Genomic DNA, 20,631 nt, shown 5'->3' with positions numbered 1-20,631 from the left:
GCTCACTGCAAGCTCTGCCTGCCGTGTTCAAGCAATTTTCCTGCCTCAGCCTCCCAAGTAGCTGGGACTACAGGCAGGCACCACCATACCTGGCTAATTTTTTTTTTTTTTTTTTAGTCAAGATAGGGTTTCACCATATTGACCAGGCTGGTCTTAAACTCCTGACTTTGTGATCCACCCACCTTGGCCTCCCAAAGTGCTAGGATTACAGACATGAGCCACCACGCCTGGAGACTTGTAGCTATAAAGGCAATGATAGGAAGAGCGGTCTTCTTACCTTTCAGGAGATCATGAATGGACCCTAGTCTCAGGCAGGCACTAATATCCCATAGAACTTACTAACCATGACATGAGTCTCTCTAGCATGAGCCCTGTCCCATTATGGGCTCAAGCCAAGCCACGTGCCAAAGTTATTCTTCTACTCCCCCAGTGGGAATGTCTAAAAAAATCCATTAGTAATAAACAAGGGCTGTGTGTAGGGCTCACGTCTGTGAGAGGCTAAGGTGGGAGGATTGCATGAGGCCAGGAGTTTGAGATCAGCCCGGGCAATATAGTGAGACCCAGTCTCTACCAAACAACAACAAAAAATACCTGGGCATAGTTGGGTGCCCCTGTGGTCCCAGCTACTCAGGAGACTGAGGTGAGAGGATTGCTTGAGCCCAGGAGGTTGAGGTTGCGTTGAGTTATCAGTTGCACCACTGTGCTTCAGCCTGGGTCACAGGGAGACTCTGTCTCTTAAAATAATAATAATAAAGATAATAAACAATGTCTCGGCCAGGCATGGTGGCTCACCCTGTAATCCCAGCACTTGGGAGGCCTAGGCAGGCAAATCACCTCTGGTCGAAAGTTCGAGACCAGCCTGACCAACATGGAAAAACCCCCCGCCTCTACTAAAAATGCAAAATTAGCCAGGCGTGGTGGCACATGCCTGTAATTCCAGCTATTTGGGAGGCTGAGGTAGGAGAATCACTTGAACCCAGGAGGCAGAGGTTGCGGTGGGCCAAGATCACACCATTGCACTGCAGCCTGGGCAACAAGAGCAAAACTCTGTCTCAAAATAAATAAATAAATAAATAAATAAATAAATAAATAAAAATAAACAGTATCTCAGTGAAAACTTTAATGTAGTTGTTGAGAACGTAGGCCTGAGATTTGAATTGCCTTGGTTCAATTTATTAACCATGTATCCTTGGTCAAGGCACTTAATCTCTGAGCTTCAGCTTCCTAACCAATAAGAAGGTGATAGTAATTTGGGCGTGGTGGTGCATGTCTATAATCCCAGCTACACATGAGGCTGAGGCACGAGAATCACTTGAACCCAGGAGGTAGCAGTTGCAGTCAGCCAAGATTGTGTCGCTGCACTCCAGCCTGGGTTGTCACTGGTTCCATTTTCATGAAGAGAGCATAGCAGCAGCTATCTCCAGGCTGGCTTGGTACCCCAAGAGGATGGTGGCCATGGATTTCCAGGTACCACGTTCTGAGTACAATGGCAAGGAATGCAGGCTCTAGGACATATATATAGAATTTTGTATATAGTGGATATGTATACACACACACACACACACACACACCATTCTGTTGTTAACAGAATTCTGCTCAGCCAGAAAAAGGGCCACAATCATGGCCTTTGCAGCAACTTTGATGGGTTTGGAAGCCATTACTCTAAGTGAAGTAACTCAGGAATGGAAACCCAAACATCGTGTGTCCTCACTCATAAGTGGGAGCTAAGCTATGAGGGTGCAAAGGCATGAGAATGATATCATGGACTTTGAGAACTCGAGGGGAAGGGTGGGGGGTGAGGGATAAATGAGTGGGTATTGGGTACAGTGTACACTACTCAAGTGACAGGTGTACCAACATCTCAGAAATCACCACTGAAGAACTTACTCCTATAATCAAAAAACACCTGTTCCCCAAAAACTGTTGATATAAAATAAAACTTTAGATAGTCATTGAATCTGGCAAGAAAAAAATATGGTATTGCACCTTCTGGGTATGCTCAGGTGCCCTGTGGGGTAATGATTGGGTACCTAGAGAGACCCCAGCATTGGGCAGTACAGCTCAGGCCACCCAGGAATCCCTCCACACCCTGGGACTCTGGTGGTCCACCTCCAGCCTCTGATGAGGACTTCTTACCCTTCTAAGCCGCCCTGTAGGATAATATCTAAGATGATCTGTCTGCCAAGATGGTCCTACAAAACATACTCGGTCACAACAAGCTTTGGAGGTGCAAATCGATATCAGCTTCCAAGTCACGGTCTCTCCCTGTCCAGATGCTCAGGATTGAGTCACACACAGTCCCCCACAGTCACTTCTCTTTCTCTAATCTTAGGTTTAGCTTACAAATGAAGCCAAAAAGAATGAGAATGGATTGAATGTGTAATTAGTTTAAATCAAAATAAATGATTTTGACTCATTAGATTATGGCAAACCGATCAAACTCTCCACAGCCTGTTGGAGAAGCTGCTCTCACTGTACTTAAGGTGCGGGAATAGGCTAAACATCCCCACCTGTGTGTGTGTTTGTTGGGAGGTGAAGGATGGCACAGTATTTGCAATAAAAAAAAAAAGAAAAATCTGCTCGGGCACAGTGGCTCACGCCTGTAATCCCAGCTTTGGGAGGCTGAGGTGGGCGGATGGTGAGGCCAAGAGATTGAGACCATACTGGCCAGCATAGTGAAACCCCATCTTTACGAAAAATATGTAAATTCGCTGGGCATGGTGGCGTGTGCCTTGTAGCCCCAGCTACTCACAATGCTGAAGTAGGAGAATCGCTTGAAACCAGGAGGCCAGCCGAGATCACGCCACCACTTTCCAGCCTAGCAATAGAGCAAGACTCCGTCTCAAAAAAGGAGGAAAAAAAATCCTTATAAATTCTCTCTCTCTCTCTCTCTTTCTTTTTCTTTTTTTTTAATGGAGTCAAGCTCTGTCACCCAGGACCTTGGAGTACAAAGGTACAATATCTACTCAACTGCACTCTCCACCTCCCAGGTTCAAGGGATTCTCCTGCCTCAGCCTCCCAAGTAGCTGAGATTACAGCCCTGCTCCACCATGCCCAGCTAATTTTTATATTTTTAGTAGAGACGGGGTTTCACCATGTTGGCCAGGCTCGTCTTCAATTCCTGGCCTCAAGTGATCCCCCCATCTCAGCCTCCCAAAGTGCTGGGATTACAGACATGAGCCACCGCGTCTGGCCTTCGTAAATCCTTTCTTATTACCTACTGCTTCTTTTATATGCTCTTTGTGAACTAGGGATTTGTGAAACTGGAGGGGTTCAAGTGTGAGACGAGCTCTAAAGTGCTGTGAAAATCGACATCTTCATCTGGAACCTCACTTTGTGGTTTTATATCTACCAGATCTTAGTGTCTCCTTGGTTTGCCACCCGGTTACATGTAAAATGGAGATACTTTTCCTACTCACCTTATGGGGTTTTCAATCTAATCTAAAAGACCAGAACACTGTCAGTGCAGTCTGAACCAGAATCCATTCCCAGTGGGAGCAGCCAAATTCCTCATCCAGGGCATTTGGAGGGTGGCGTCCTTCCTCCACGGCTCCTTCTAACTTAGCATGCGAATGAGCACTTACAGTTGAAACGACGCAACTGATGTTTGCTAAGGGCTAAGCAGCGTGCCTGACCCTGAGTCAGACCTCAGATACGTGTGGATGTTCTTCGCTCTGAATCCCCAGCCCCTCACCAAGACATGACACATTGCAAGCGTTCAGGAAGTGTGAATGAATGACTTGCAAATTACTAAGTATATTTCAAGGCAGAATGAAGTAAGTGCTAAGGAAGTGTACAAGTTCCATACAGTGGCAACCAAGGGAAGCAGGGATAATTGTGACTGCTGCAACCTGGGAAAAGCCTCTGCAGGGAGCGGGAGTTTGGGGTTTGAGCAGGAGAATGGAGAATGAAGAAATGCATCTATGATCCTGGTCCTCCATTGGGAGAATGGAGCCACTAAGTCACTATAAAGGACCAGGATGGTGCATGCATTTTTTTTCTTTTTTAAATTTAAATTTTTTATTTTTATTTTTTTTATTTTTTTGAGACAGAGTCTGGTGCTGTTGCCCAGACTGGAGTGCAATGGTGTGATTTCAGCTCACTGCAACCTCTGCCTCCCAGGTTCAAGCAATTCTCCTGCGTCAGCCTCCTGAGTAACTGAGGCTATAGGCATGTGCCACTGTGCCCGGCTAATTTTTGTATTTTTAGTTGAGACAGGGTTTCATCACATTGGCCAGGCTGGTCTCAAACTTTTGACCTTGTGATCCACCCACCTCAGCCTCCCAGCATACTAGGATTACAGGAATGAGGCACTGCACCCATCCTAAAATTTTTAAAACATTTTTTGAGATGAGGTCTTGCTGTGTTGACCACACTAGTCTCAAACTCCTGGCCTCAAGCAATGCTCCCATCTCTGTCTCCCAAGTGCTAGGATTATAGGCATGAGCCACTGCACTGGCCACGGCATGCATTTCTGAATAGCCCAACAGGGCTAGAGAAGAGAGTGAGACTGGGCTGTTGTTTATGGATGGAGCCCAGTTATTAGCAGGACCAATCAACTTTAACCAGCTTAAACAACAAAGGGAAAAATTGATTCGTGAAAGTGCAAAGTTGAAGTGTGGGTCCCAGCACTAGGCCCAGCTGGATTCAGGCTTCACAGGATGCCACCAAGATCTGCTTTTCTTTCTTCCTTTCTTTTTTTTTTATTTGTATTTTTAGTTGAGACAGGGTTTCACCACATTGGCCAGGCTGGACTCAAACTTTTGACCTTGTGATCCACCCACCTCAGCCTCCCAGCATACTAGGATTACAGGAATGAGGCACTGCACCCATCCTTGCTCTGTCACCAGGCTGTAGTGCAGTGGCGTGATCTCAGCTCACTGTAACCTCTGCCTCCTGGGTTCAAGCGATTCTTGTGCCTCAGCTTCCTGAGTAGCTGGGATTACAGGCATGTACCACCATACCCAGATCATTTTTGTATTTTTGGTAGAGATGGAATTCCACCATGTTGGCTAGTCTGGTCTCGAACTCATGACCTCGTGATCTGTCTGCCTCAGCCTCCCAAAGTGCTGGGATTACAGGCATGAGCCACCAAGCCCAGCCAAGATCTGTTTTTCAATGCTGCTTCCTCTCAGTACTGACTTCATTCTCAGCCAGGGTCCCGCTGGGATAGCAAGGTAGCCACAGCACTTGTCAGGAGTACCTGCTCTCAGTTCAATTCCAGAGGGAAATCCAGTGTGTTTTCATCCTAGCATTCCCAGTTAAAGTCCTGAGGTTCATTGCAATTGCCATATGTATGTCCCACGGCCATGCCTGCAAGTCCTGTTGATGGGAGATTCAGGCCTAGGTCAGGACTAGTCAGGGGATCCCCTCTAAGATCAGGCACCAGAAGCACTCAGGCTGAGAGTAGGAAGAGGTGGTACCAGAGACCTGTGATCATCCAGGGAGGGAGGAAGGCAGCTGGACAGGAAAACCAACAGATAGATACTCTTAAGTATTTAATTTTTACTATCAGAGACCAGACTGTGGAGCTAAACTGCCTGGCTTCCAAATCTGGTTTACCAGCTGTATGGGCTGGAGCAAGGCACATAATCTGTTGATGTCTCGGTTTCTGCATCTGTAGAATAGAAATAATAATAGTCTCTACCTCATAGGGGTTTGGAAAGAGTAAGTGAGTTTTTATTTTATTTTAATGTTCTGCTTGTTTTTACTGAGGCAGGGTCTCACTTTGTTGCCCAGGTTGGAGTGCAGTGGTGTGGCCACAGCTCACTGCACCTCATCCTCCTGGGCTCAAGTGATCCGCCTGCTTCAGTCTCCTGCGTAGCTGGGACTATAGGCGCACACCATCATACCCAGCTAATTTTATTTTTTGGGATGAAGTTTGGCTCTTGTTGCCCAGGCTGGAGTGCACTGGCGTGATCTCGGCTCACTGCAACCTTGCCTCCCAGGTTCAAGCAATTCTCCTGCCTCAGCCTCCAGGGTAGCTAGGATTACAGGCATGTGCCACTATGCCTGGCTAATTTTGTATTTTTAGCAGAGATGGGGTTTCTTCATGCTGGGCAGTCTGGTCTCCAACTCCCAGCCTCAGGTGATCTGCCCACCTTGGCCTTCCAAAATGCTGGGATTGCAGGTGTGAGCCACCACGCCTGGCCTAAATTATTTTTTTTTAGAGATGGGGTCTTGCTGTGTTGCCCAGGCTAATCTTGAACTCCCGAGCTCAAGTGATCCTCCTGCCTCAGCCTCCCCAAATGCTAGGATTATAGGCATAAACAACAGTACCCAGCCTATAAGTGAGTTTTTACAAAGCGCTTAGAATAGTGCCTAGAATTACCCGTCAAGGGCTGAATGAAGGTTACTGACCCTGGTTATTGTGACAGTGAGTGGGCCTTGTTGCCCCACGGCTTTGTGTTTACTCACAGTTATTCCAGGTGTTTCTGGCCCCCACTCATCTATCACAGTGATGTGATGACTCCGCCTCTCAATCATGCTCTTTGGGGTGATTAAAACCAAAGCCAGAGCAGATCCGGAACACAGGCCCATGTTGTTCCCCACCATAAAGACTGACGTGCATAACGAGGTCCTCTGATTTCACAGTTCAAGAATCGCCATGGGCACCCTAGCCATTCCTGCGTTTGGCAGGACGAGGGAAGCCAAGAGGAAATCCTAGCACTTGGTGCCTTCCCGTAGGGAGTTTGCAATCCAATCTCAGAGACCAGAACACTCTGTCAATGCAGTCTGAACTGGGATCCATTCCCAGGGGGAGCAGCCAAATTGCTCAGCTGGACATTTGTAGAGCGTCATCCTTCCTCTACAGCTCCTTCTAACTCAGCATGTGAGTGAGCATCTAGAGATGAAGACAGAATCGGGCTGAATCCCGATGTCTGACTCACCTGCTTCTTTCCCCTCTCCTGGACAACACAGGGGGAGAAAAAGTACAACTCTTCCCCAACGTAGTACCACCAGGGTAACCCGAGAACATCCATTTAGCTCGTCTGTCCCTGCAAAAAGGACCTTCCAGTGACACCAAGCTGAGCGTATCCTCACTCTATTTATAGGTGCTGTTTGTTTAATTTGAGTCCAGTGTCTAAGAATAAGTAATGAACTCATCTTGGGGACCAGCCAGAGCCTACAACTTTGAGACGACCTGTAAATCCCTTTCCCTTTCCTTCTGGTTCTGGAAGGGATTCTGTAGTTCAAAGGTGAGCCACTTTTGTTTGCTGGGCTAGGGTGGGCTTGAAACGTGGATGTGTTTTGAGATTTGGCTTTATGATGATTTCTTAGTATGGTTTTGGGATCGTATTTTTTTTTTTTTTTTTTTTTGGTGTTTGGTTTTGGATTGGTAATTGCAGATCTGTAAACTCTTTATTACTTACAAATGATTGGCAAAGACCAAATATCTCCATCCCTTTGTTGTCTGATCCTCAGATACAAAGAGACCTCGTTGGGACTCAGATATATCCCATTAAGGAGGGCATGGCCTTGGAGAAGAAAAATCCATTTCTTTTCAGTTTCCCTCTGACTTGGTAGCAGAACCCGGGATCAGGTTATCTCCTAAGGTCTGATACCATTCCTGGGATGCTGTTTTGTTATTTTCAGGCTATGTGATAAGGACTAGGAGCCATGACCCACTTAAACTTTAAACATCTAACCCCAGGACTGGTTGTACTTGAGTCCAAAGGAGCATTGTCTCTTGCAAACAAATTCAGTTTGCACTTTAAGCTCCTCCCTTGCTGGCCCTGTGGTTTAGTGACTTCCAGAACCAGCCCCACTGATTCTGAAGGGAGTGACCTAAATGCAGCCTTTGGGCTTGGTTCAGTGTATTTGTATATTGAAGTGCGTTAGTCCTTCCTAACACTGCTATGAAGAACTACCCAAGACTGGGTAATTTATTAAAGAAAATAGGTTTAATTGGCTTAGGGTTCCAAAGGCTGTACATGAAGCATGGCTTGGGAGGCCTCAGGAAACTTAGAATCATGACAAGGCGAAGGGGAAGCAGGTACACCATACATGGCTAGAGAAGGAAGAATAGAGTAAAGGGGGAAATGCCATGTACTTTTAACCAACCAGATCTAGTGAGAACTCACTGTCATGAGAACAGCAAGGGGGAAGCCTGCCCCCATGATCCATTTACCTGCCACTAGACCCCTCCTCCATCACTGAGGATTATAATTCCATATGAGATTTGGGTGGGGACACACAGCCAAACCATATCATGTAACTTCCCCTCATTTTCCCTCTCCGTGAATTTATCCTTAAGAAGGTAACCAGGTGGCCTGGCATGGTGGTTCACGCCTGTAATCCCATTATTTTGGCAGGCCAAGGTGGGCGGATCACTTGAGATCAGGAGTTCGAGACCACCCTGGCCAACATGGCCAAACCTCATCTCTACTAAAAATACAAAAATTAGCCAGGTGTAGTGGCAGGCACCTATACTTCCAGGTAGTCAGGAGGCTGAAGCATGAGAATCACTTGAACCTAGGAAGCGGGGGTTGCAGTGAGCCAAGATCGCACCACTGCACTCCAGCAAGATTTTTTTTGAGACAGAGCAAGACTCCATTTCAAAAAAAAAAAAGAAGAAGGTATCCAGGCTTCTCTGAAAAGGCAAAGAGCAGTGTCCATTCATTCATTTCTCCCAATATCTGTGGTCCCTCTTCTCTATGCTGGATACTACTGTGAGCACAGAAGACACCTTGATGAAGGGGACAGGGTGGTAGTGAGGTGATAGGATCTGACTGACAGAGAAAACATTCAGCCTCTCTTCTTTCTTCCATTCATCCATTCTTCCATTCAAAAAGTTTTTATGATGAATGAACTACGTGTTAGGCACAGGACTGAGTGACAAAATACAGCAGTGAGAAAAAGAGATTGCGCCTTGCCATTAAGTAGTTTGGAGCCCAGTGGGGAAGATGGATATTAATGAAATAATCACCTAAATAAATATATCATGACAAATATTGGTGAGCCCATGGTACAAAGGCCAAGGTCCCATGTGAGAGTAGAAGAGAGAAATAGGCCTTATTGGGTAAGCAGAGAATGGATGAAGACTGAGCATACTTGAGATGCCCCCAGTGGTGTGTTGTCTGTGGAGTACCGGGACAACTGATGGGTGTCTAGGAGGTGTGCTTTTGAGTTTCCATTAAAGCTGCACGGGGCCATCCACACTCTTACCTGATTGTCCTGAGAATTGTCACAGGCTGATAGATCTCAGGGAGAGATAGTGCACAAATGAGCGTTCCACCTGGGTGATCCACAGATTAAGGTTGTGACCTTGACTTACCAGTTTGCAGTGGAAAGAGTAGCAAATAAGAGGACACTTCTCATTCCACCTCATTGGGTTAAGGAGCAAACAAGAGTATCATCCCATGACATCATTTTTAGACTGCCTGTACGTGTTGGCTTTATCACCACACTCAGAGACCAGGATAGAACGATGGCCCCACGTTCCCCTCTGCAGTTTCATGCAGACATGGGGAGCATCTCAAATGTTCACATGCGATGGCTTTGCAAAGGAAATTCCTCAAAGAAACAGTTAGCATCATGTAGTATCTTTCTCTAATGTGGGGGTGACTTTGAGCCAATTCCTACAGCAGTCAGTTTTAGTTTATTTGAAAAAATATTACCATATTTTTCTCTTTTATGCCCAGCATTTTGTAGGCACCAAGTAAAAGCCAAGAAAAATGTAAGAAATTGCCCTGCCCTGAAAAAGTTTACAAGGATATTCAGAAAAGAATTTTCAGTCAGACATGGTGGCTCATACCCGTAATCTTAACACTTTGGGAGACTGAAGCAAGAGGATCACTTGAGCCCAGGGGTTCAAACCAGCCTGGGTAACACAGTGAGACTCTGTCTCTACCAAAAAAAAAAATAGCTGGGCATGGTGGCATGTGCCTGTAGTCCCAGCTACTCGGGTGGCTGAGGTAGGGGCATAGCCTGAGCCCAGGAGGTGGAGGTTCCAGTGAGTCATGTTTGCACCACTGCACTCCAGCCTGTGTGATAGAGAGAGACCCTGTCTCAAAAAAAAAAAGAATTTTCATTCGTTTATTCAACAAATATTTGAGTACCTACAATATGCCAGACACAAAACCAGAAACCTGGTGAATAAGATAAGCACGATGCTTGCCTCGTAGAGCTTACAGTCTAGAGAAAGGAGAGAGATACTCAAACCATCGACACACACAATAATTTCAGGTGTTTTTATGTGCTGGGCTGGTCAGAGAGGGTGGCATTTGAACAGCTATGCAAAGATTTAAAGGAAGAACACTAGATGCAGGGAAACAGGAAGTGGAAGAGCATTAGATTCAGGGAAACAGGAAGTGGAAGAGCATTAGACATAGGGAAACAGGAAGTGGAAGGCAATGAAGCATGCAGCAGATTGGCTTAAGAAATAACAAGAAGGCTGGATGCAGTGGCTCATGCCTGTAATCCCAGCACTTTGGGAGGCCGAGGCAGGAGGTTCATTTGAGGTCAGGAGTTCAAGACCAGCCTGGCCAACGTGGTGAAACCCTGTCTCTGCTAAAAATACAAAAATTAGCCGGCATGATGGTGGGTGTCTGTAATCCAGCTACTCGGGAGACTGAGGCAGAAGAATTGCTTGAACCCAGGAGGGGGAGGTTGCAGTGAGCCGAGATGGCATCACTGCACTCCAGCATGGGCGATAGAGTGAGACTCACTCTCAAAAAAATAATAATAATAAAAATAAAATAACAAGAAGTAAGTGTGGCTACAGCTCAGCAAGAGGGTTTATCATGGGCAGGCCAGGTGTAGAGTGTGAATTTACTTTGAATGCAGAGGAAGCCTTTGGCAGGTGAAAATATGACACTCCAGCCTGAACCTATTGATCTACCTTGGGGAGATTCTGTAGCCACAGTGAAATTTTGGGAGTCATAGACCTGGGATTCTTTGCACTCAGAGCCCCAGGTAAACCTACAGATGGAAAGAAAAGAAATTGGCCAGGCACAGTGGCTCTTGCCTGTAATCCAGGTACTTTGGGAGGCCAAGGCAGGAGAATCTCTTGAGGTCGGGAATTCAAGACCAGAATGGGCAAAAATATGCTCTACAAAAATATGCCTGTACTTCCAGCTACTCAGGAGGCTGAGACAGGAGGATCACTTGAGTCCAGGAGTTTGAGGCTGTGGTGAGTTATGATCACGCCACTGCACTCCAGCCATGTCTCAAAAAAGAAGAAAAAGGAGAAGGAGAAAAGGAAGGAAGAAGAGGGAAGAAAGAGGAGGAAGAAGAAGAAGGAAGAGGAAGAAAGAGGAGGAGGAAGAAGGAAGAGGAGGAGAAGAAAGAGAGAGAAAAAGAAATAAAGAAAAAGGAAAAGAAAGAAAGAAAATATTAAATTTATTTTGGCCTGTTTCTTGAGCCTGGGAGGTTGATGCTGAAGTAAGGCATGTTCATGCCACTGCACTCCAGCCTGGGTGACAGAGTGAGACCCTGTTTCAAAAAAAAAAAAAAAAAAAGAAACCAGGCATGGCGGCTCACGCCTGTAATCCTGGCACTTTAGGAGGCTTGAGGCAGGCAGATTGCCTGAGATCAGGATTTCAGGACCAGCCTTGGCAACGTGGTAAAACCCTATCTCTACTAAAATTAGCTGTGTGTGGTGGCATATGCCTGTAGTCCCAGCTACTTGGGAGGCTGAGGCACAAGAATCACTTGAACCTGGGAGGTGGAGATTGCAGTGACCAGAGATTCAAGGTCTTATCACTGCGGTCCAGCCTGGGCAATAGAGCAAGACTCTGTTAAAACGAGAAGCAGTCACTTCTAATCTCAGAGGCTTTCCTGGGTAGAAGAGGGTGAAACTGCAAAGTGAATAAACCATGTAATAGGTCCCTGATTGTAGCTCAGCATATTTCTTGCCTTTTGGGGACAATGCCCTATGTGTGCTTCAAGAAGCCACTGTGCCCCTCTTCTTGGGAATATGATTTGGCTCAATCAAGCCAGTCAGAAACATTTTTCACATCCTGTCCCTGTACCAAAGTGATTGACTCGGGGATGGGCATAGAACCAAGTCAGAGCCAATGAAACTCAAGAAGACATTGTCTAGAGCCTTCTGGCAAAAAAGAAAAGAAAAGGAAAAAGAAGCTTTCTCTCTGTTCCATGGAAGCCAGCAGGATGAAGATGCAAAGTTTAGAACCACTGCAGGCATGTGTGACTATGGGGAAGATTCTGGAACTGTTCGGGGCCGTCGGGGAGAATTGCATGGTCCCTGAGGGTGAAGCCAACACCACAGAAGGTAGAGTGAGAGATGGAGAATGCTGTGTCCTTGTGACACCATGGAGCCCCAGGATCAAACCTCGCCTGCAGCCAGACCTATTGCTGGAAGTTTTATTGCTCCACCAGTTAAATGTTCTTCATTATATAAGCCGGTGTAAGTGGGGTTTCCTTGCTGCATAAAGAGCCCATATGATACAAACATTGCAGTAGGTACCCAACAGCACTGCAGGCCTCCTCTGCACCTTCAGTTTCAAGGAGGAAGTAAGCCTGTTCCAGGACCCAAATAAATGGTCTCGCCTCCCACTTCTCTATTTCAGCGTTTCCATGCCTCCTGTCACCATGGCACTGTGACTCTCATGGAAAGGCAGAGGAAGCAGAGGAGGAGAGGGGGCCTGTTTCCAGGCTGTGTTGCCACATTGGGGTGGAGGCTGGAGAGACAGAGAGAGAGAGAGAGAGAGAGAGAGAGAGAGGCAGCTCCAAGCCTGACATTTCAGGATAGAGATAACAGGGTAAAAATAAACTCCCAAGTGCCTGTAGCAGCAACGCTTGCTTCTCTGGCTTCACAGTTCTTTCTCTCCACTTCAGGGACAGAAAAGTTCCTTTCGGGTCACTGCTTGGACCGCCTCTTCCAAGCCCCTGGCCAGGGAAGGGGATGCGTAGGTTGTTGGTTAACATCCATCTGTCTATACCTGCTCTTTCACAGCTGGCAAGTCAAGGGATCGATCCCCTCCATCCCATAGCGTCTCTTTTTAATTCTGAAAATCACCTTTCACATCTGATGCTCCAGGAGCTTGGTGAGGTGAGTGAGGCAAGGGCCAGGGTCTCCCCATTTTTCAGATGGGAAAAGCAGTGGGGCCTGGAAAGATGAAACAGTTTTCCCCAAATCACATGGCTCATTAGTGCTAATGTGTTCTGATCTAAAGCCAGGGCCTTTTCTGCCTTTCTGTCTTTGATCAGAAGTAAAAAGAGTTTGATTCTCTCTATGCAGAGCTTGTGGACAGCTATGCAGGCTGGGTACATGCAGCACCTGGGAGTGGCATTCACATCACCTGGGACACAAGTATCATTGTGTGTCTCCTGACAGCCACACCTCTCTGTCCCCTTTGTCATCTCCCAATCACACCATGTCCGAGTTTTGTATTTGCCAGTGAGAAACCTACTTACAGAAGGACGGCTGGGACTACACAGTGTCAAGAAACCTGCCCCAGCTCTGCCACTGAGGTCCACAGAGGATCTCTGAGCCTCAGTTTTTTTTCTTTTCTTTTTTGAGATGGAGTTTCCCACTTGTTTGCCCAGGCTGGAGTGCAATGGCACGATCTTAACTCACTGCAACCTCTGCCTCCCAGGTTCAAGCGATTCTCCTGCCTCAGCCTCCCGAGTAGCTGAGATTACAGGCATGCACCACCACGCCTGGCTAATTTTTTTGTATTTTTAGAGATGGGGTTTCTCCATGTTGGACAGGCTGGTCTGGAACTCCCAACCTCAGGTGATCCGCCCCCCTCAGCCTCCCAAAGTGCTGGGATTACAGGCATTAGCCACCATTCCTGGACTGAGCCTCAGTTTTCTAATGTTTAAAATGGTGATCAGAATATACCTATGTAGGATTAAATAAACCATTGCATGCCAGGTACATGATCATCTAAACGTTGGCGCTTCCTGTGACAATGATAGCTTTTCCTATGCCGGTGTATGCGACAATGTCTCTCACCCTGGGCCACAGCACATACCCTTTGAGTTGTTTCTCTCTCAGTGGCCAAGGATTTGCAATGAGCCATTCCATCAGTTAAGACGCTTATGGCTGCAAGTGACCGAAACACTGATCCTCACTGGATTACACGAAAGGGAAATTGATTGGCTTGGCGGGCAGCCCCAAAGGTGGCCAAGGGTAGAGCCTAGCTTCAGGCACAGCTGGATCCAGGATGGAACCGATACCATCAGGATTGGGTTTCTCGGCTCCATTCTCTGGTCTGAGTGCCCTCCTCATAAGGGCTACAGGGATTCCAGCATCTCCCCTTCTTGGGTTCAAAGCCAGTGGGAAAGAGCCAGCTCCAGCATTCCCAGCAAAATCCTCTGCATCTCACTACCCATCTACAACCTATCACTGGACCTAGAGGAATGAAGACAGGAAAGGACGGCCTGAGGCGGGTCCAGTCTGCTCAAACCCAGATCTGAGAGTAGTGAACAATGATTGCCCAGAGCAAAATCAGGTTTGGCCACCAAAAGCAAAGGTGACTTCTGCAGCCGTCCACACTCTTTGGCTTTGTGCCCCATGGTAAACACTGATGAATTGACTTCTGTAATTACAGGGAAGAGACGGGCTTCAAACAGGCTGTAAAACCAGGCCGGCGGCTCCAACAACTCTCATCCACAGTTCCCCCGGTGCCATCTGCACCGAGTGGGCCCAACTGGACCCACTGTCCTCAGACCGGAGCCTTCCCCTAGCTTGATCCGCAGCCTGACACCTGCGGAGCCTACTTCCTTGAATAGGGACTGGCAATCTGGGTGCTTTTTCAGGCCTCTGCCATGAGGCATTATATCCTTGTTCCAACTCTACTAAAAATAGTAGTAAATTTTGTGTCTACTAAAAATACAGAAAGTATTCGGGCAAAGTGGCGGGCACCTGTAATCCCAGCTACTTGGGAGACTGAGATAGGAGAATCACTTGAACCCAGGAGGCAGAAGTTGAAATGAGCCAAGATGGCACCACTGGACTCCAGCCTGGGCAACAGAGCAAGACTCCATTAGAAAAAAAAAAATGCAAGGTTAGCAAGTGTCTGGGAGGTGTTAATGACCTAGGCTAGCACCAGCTTGAGACTCAGTGAAATTAAAACAAATTAGAAAGAAAATAACTTCTGCTAGGTGATTCTGCTGTGTTGAATGCTGGAGGGGTACATTTCATGTTAATTACCTGCATCATTGACGATTCTCTCATGTACTAGTGAGTCCGCCACTCTGTGCAAATACCGTTTATACTGGTCAACCAGCAACCACAAAGACACTCTTGATGTCTCCCTCTCCCATCCTCCTCCCCAAGGCTGCAGGAGAGATAGAAAAGAGGCGGGTAAGAGAACACGGAAGATTTCTTTAAAAATAATTATGGTAATTATGTATGCATTTCCAGGGGGAGATTCTGGGAATTATTCCTAAAAGGCTGGAAAGAATTTTCTCTTTTGATCTCGATTCTGAGCCAGAGAAAATCAAATTAAGGAAGAAAAGCAACAGAGAATTCTCGGTCGGGAGGAAGGAACGGGGTTGGGGCTGCTCGTGAGTTTCTGGGGAAAGATGGAGAAAAGGAAAGTCCTCTGACACCTTTCTTTAGATGTTGGTATACTTAGGAGGAAGTGAGAGAGAAAAGATGAGACAGGTGAGGTTATGTCCTTTCATCTTTCCGGCAAGGCTTCTCTCCCTCCCCTTGTGGGGCCACGAGGATGGTCCCCTTTGAGCTATTGAGGACATAGTTCTTTGTAGCTTTTCCCACATCACACGTGTCTGGTTAGGCATCCTCCACAACGGCCCTCCCATGCAGAGGAGCCCTGTGAATTCCAGCCAACACTCCGAGAGCCGCCACAACAAGATGAGCAAGCGTAGGCGTGTGACGAGGTTTTTGTATTTTTTTCTTAATCCTCCCTTTCAGGCACTGGAAGAAATGGTCCTGTCACTTCTCTACGTTTTCTTCCGCGGTTGCTAAGCAGCACGCCTCTGCCCCTTCCACTTCCCTCTGCTCCTGCTTTCTTGTCTCTCTCCACCCTCCACCCCCGCAAGCTCACAGTGCTCTTCCCTGCTGCGGTTTGGAAATCAGAGAACAGCCCCCAATCAGTTTGCTGTTCCCAGGTCTACAGCATTGCAATGGCGGTTCCCTGACGGAGGCGTCTCCCAGCCTGCTCTGCAGAACATGCACATAGGTCCTGGCAGGGAAGATCACTGCTTGAGCCCCTCTGCATTCAGCAACAGAACTGGGGACTTCCTTCCTTCCTTCCTCTCTCCTTCCCTCCCTCCCTCCCTCATTCCTTCCTTCCTTCTTCCTTCCCTCCCTCTCTCCCTTCCTTCCTCCCTTCCTTCCTTCCTCCTTCCCTTCCTTCTTCCCTCCCTCCCTCTCTCCCTTCCTTCCTCTCTCTCTCTCCTTTTCTCCCTTCCTCCCTCCCTTCCTTTGTTTCTTCTTTCCTTCCTTTCTCCTTCCCTCCCTCCATCTTTCTTTCCCTCCCTTCCTTCCTTTATTCCTTCCTTTCTCTATACTTTTTCCTTCTTCCTTCCCTCCCCGCAGGCTACAAGCCTTTGCCTAGAGACTAGAGCAGGGAAACTCAGAAGTATGCAGGCACCAGGCACTGCATTTCATGAAGGAAGGAGGCTGGATGTGAGACAATAGGGAATGGTGAGGACTGTTCCCTAACTACCTGCCTAAGGAAGCTTTGCACTAGCTCCAGCCAACTGTAGTTATGCAGGAATAGGTGTTTCAAGCTGGAAAGCTACTTTTTTATGGGCAACTTCCAGATTTTTAAAACATCTCAATGCAGGACAAACAAAAACCCACGTGTGGGCCTCCCATCTGTGGAGAGCCAAGCAGGGTCCATAATGCATGCTCGTGACACAGTTCCTTTTGAGGGTTCTATGGGTGGTTTGGGCAGCAGAATGGAGGATGGGTGGGAGGAAGGCAGGGGCTGTGGGTGGCAAGCCATGAGCGGCAGGAGCTCCTCAGAGAAGCTAGAAGACTTGGTAGCAGCCCTGGACCTTGATTTCTATAGGACCTTCATCTGGGTGCATGGTAGAATGGCCTAGCTGGATCTCAGACAAATAACCAGGGTGGAGAGAATAGACTGTCACTTTTCCCTTGGTTCCCAAAACCACCAATCCTATTCCATGATGGCAAGCCCTAGGCCTGAAGGACCACAGGTAATCAGGGTCAGGCCCTGGACAAATGGGGCCTCGAGGAATCCCAAAGGTCCACGGGTGAAGCTAGAATGATGATCACTTTTCAGCTAAGTTGCAACCCCAGCGAGTCACAGTAGGGTTACTGTGGGTCAGGCAGAAATGGCATCAAGAAGGCCTGTGCTCTGACCGCCTTTGGGGCCATTCAGGGGCACCATGATCAGGCTCTCCCCACTGGCCCAGGGACAGCCCACAGGGCCCCATGGGGCTCTGTCTCCCTGCTCCCTTTCCCATTGGCCACAAAGACTTCAGATGGCATTGAGACCTAAGCCAGACACAGGAAGTACAGCCCTCCCAAAACAAACCAGCCAAGTCCCAGAGGGAGTGAAGGAATGGCCAAGAGCTGAGCTCTGTGCTGTAACTGACATTTGAAGGAGGAAGCTTCAGAGCCCAAAGCTCAGAGAATGCGCTTCCTGGGTTCTGTTCAGTCACTGGAATTAACTCCATGACAGCTTTCTCCAGAAGCTCTTCTGGACAGCCAGTGTTTCCATCTACCCCGGCCAGCTACCAGCATAGACCCAGCTCCCATCTATCCACCTGCATCTCAGGCCCTGTTTCTGAGGCCCGGTTCTCTTCCCGGTACCGGGCTGCAGTCAGCAGGGACTAAATTTCACTGCCAAAGGCCTGGGCCATGGCATCTAACTCTCTGTGCTCCAACAAGGGCTGAAGGAGCCTGCATGATTGGAGGGGCCTTCGTGACTGGAGGGGGAAGGCTACATCCTCACACACCATCATCCCATTCTTTGACGGCTGGGAGCTGGCCCTGCCCTGTGAGCCTCCAGGAACTGATGAACCGCAGCTGGGAATACAAAATGATCCATGGAGAATGACAGAGGCAGCTTATTTCTGTATTTCTTTGTTTTTAAAAGGAATGAAGGGAAGTGTTTTCAGAGGCCTTTGGTTCCCTTTGCTTTTCAAAGTAGTAAGGAAGGGAAGAAGGAAGGAAGTTGAGGGTTTTTTTGTTTTGTTTTGTTTCTTGAGACAGAGTCTTGCTGTTGTTACCCAGGCTGGAGTGCAGAGGCACGATCTTGGCTCACTGCACCCTCCACCTCCCGGGTTCAAGCAATTCTCCTACCTCAGCCTCCTGAGTAGCTGGGATTACACGGGCACGCCACCATGCCCAGCTAATTTTTGTACTTTTTAGTAGAGATAGTGTTTCACCAAGTTGGTCAGGCTGGTCTCGAACTCCTGACCTCATGATCTGCCCACCTCAGCCTCCCAAAGTGCTGGGATTACAGGTGGGAGCCAACCTGGACCGGAAGTTTAGGTTCTTAAAGTCAGCTCTACTCAAGGAATATTGATTGATGGCCAGTCACACACTGTGCAAAGGAGTGTAGGGTCCAGTACAACCTGCATCATCCCAAAAGATTCAGCAGAGAGGTGAGTGGAGCTGACACGAGAGCCTCGTCCTCATCAGGTTGGGGAAACCAGGCACCTTGCAAGGGCTTCTGCGTTCCATCATCACCAGCTTCGAGGAGTAAGTGGTATTATTCCCATTTAGCAGATGGGAAAGTAAAGCCCAGAGGCATTAAGTAATTGGCAAGAGGCCATGTTGGTAACAAGGCCAGAGTGGGGACTCAAACCAGAGCTGTCTGGATGGTTGTAAAGCCCAGACTATTTTCTGCAGAACACCAACTATAAGAAAAAAATGCTCTGGAGATGTTCCCAGAGATTGCTGGATTCAACACAGGAAATGTTTATTGAGTGTGGGGAGCCTGAAAGGGACCGGCTCTTCTAGTCCAGAGCCTCCCTGAGCCAATCCCCCAACTCATCCATCAGATATACATGTACAGTTTCTGCAGCATTGGAGAATGCCTGGGAAATTAGTCCACAAAGAATTTCAAGCAAGCAGAAAAGCTATGTGAGATAATACCATGTTCCACCGCAAAGCTTAAGAATGAAATTTTATGGCTGGGTGTGGTGGTTCACGCCTATAATCCCAGCACTTTGGGAGGTTGAGGCTGGTGGATCCTTTGAGATCAGAAGTTTGAGACCAGCCTGGCCAACATGGTGAAACCTCATTTATACTAAAAATACAAAAATTAGTCAGGCGTAGTGGCTCATGCCTGTAATCCCAGCTACTTGGGAGGCTGAGGCAGAAGAATTGCTTGAACCCGGGAGGCAGAGGTTGCAGTGAGCTGAGATTGCGCCACTGCACTCCAGCCTGGGCGACGAGAGGGAAACTCCATCTCAAAAAAAAAAATTAGCCAGGTGTGGTGGGACATTCCTGTAATCTTGGCTACTTGGGAGGCTGAGGCATGAGAATCGCTTGAACCCAGGAGGCAGAGCTTGCAGTGAGCCAAGATCACACCACTCACTGTGCTCCAGCCTGGGCAGCAGAGTGAGGCTGTGACCCCCCCACCAAAAAAAAAAAAAAGGAAAAGGAACTGTTACAATTATAGTTGAAGCAGCCTGTGTCTCCCTCATGCACTAACTAAACATCCTCTGCTGGGCTTGTATCTACCACCCCAAATTTGTGCTTTTGTAATTCACATGTGTGTCTTTACGCCTTCTCTGCACTTGTATGTGTTATTAAACAATAGTATTGTTTGCATATTTCAGTATTTTCATATAAATAATATGTTATATGTACCCATATGCAAGTTTCTTTTTTGCTTTTTTTAAAAAAAGCTTTGTTGGTCAGTATGGTAGCTCATGCCTCTAATTCCAGCATTTTGGGAAGCCGAGGCAAGAGGATTACTTGAGCCAAAAAGTTTGACCTGGGCAATATAGCAAGTCCTCATCTCTATAAAGAATAAATAAAATTAGCTGGGCATGGTGGCACATGCCTATAATCTCAGCTACTTGGAAGCTGAGGTGGGAGGATTGCTTGAACCCAAGAGTTCAAGGCTATAGGAAGCTATAATCATTTCACCACTGTACTCCAGCCTGGGCAGCAGAGTGAGACATTGTCTATTAAAGAAAGAAAAGAAACCAGCTTTACTGAGGTGTCACTCATATACCATAAAAGTCACCAATTTAAAATGTACAAGTCAATGGTTTCAGTATATTCAGAGTTGTGCATCCATCACTACAATCAATTTCAGACCATTTTCATTACGCCAAAAAGAAACACGGCCACCTTCGTAGCCATCACCCACCAGTCTCCCCATTCTCTCTTGGCAGCTACTAATTTCCTCTGTCTCTATAGAAAGGAAATGTTCCTATTCTAGACATTCCATATGTGGAATTCCACATATGGAATGCCATTTATAATGGAATCATGAACCTTTAGAATCTGACTCCCTTCACTTAGCATAATGTTTTGAGGTTCACCCATGTCGCAGCAGGGATCAATTCTTCATGATTGACAAAGAATGTTTCATCATCTGTATACAGCGCGGTTTATTTATTCATTTATCAGTTGACCATTTGGGTGGTTTCCGCTCTTGGCTATTATGAGTAATACGGCTGTGAACATTCATGTACAAGATTTTGTGTGGACATATGTTTTCATTTCTCTTCTATATACCTATAAGGGAAGTTGCTGAG

The 20,631-nt window shown here is 47.2% G+C and overlaps 1 protein-coding gene across 16 annotated transcripts in view; it reads left to right on the top strand.

The window, feature by feature from the left end:
- Window positions 1–20,631, top strand: part of MRTFB (myocardin related transcription factor B) — a 351,684-nt gene that overhangs the window by 34,428 nt on the left and 296,625 nt on the right. For 11 of the 16 annotated variants that reach the window (XR_013524632.1, XM_078344713.1, XM_078344711.1 and 8 more), the window contains one exon: window positions 7,056–7,199. The exons of the other annotated variants lie outside the window; for them this stretch is intronic. The gene's annotated coding sequence lies outside the window, so the exon portion shown is untranslated. The remainder of the gene's footprint in view (window positions 1–7,055; window positions 7,200–20,631) is intronic. 16 annotated transcript variants of the gene reach the window in all.

The sequence above is a fragment of the Callithrix jacchus genome, chromosome 12, assembly GCF_049354715.1.
Source record: "Callithrix jacchus isolate 240 chromosome 12, calJac240_pri, whole genome shotgun sequence".
In the NCBI taxonomy this organism is placed as follows: Eukaryota; Metazoa; Chordata; class Mammalia; order Primates; family Cebidae; genus Callithrix; species Callithrix jacchus.
The sequence above is the reverse complement of the archived record's forward strand: the minus strand, read 5'-3'. Positions and strand labels throughout refer to the sequence as shown.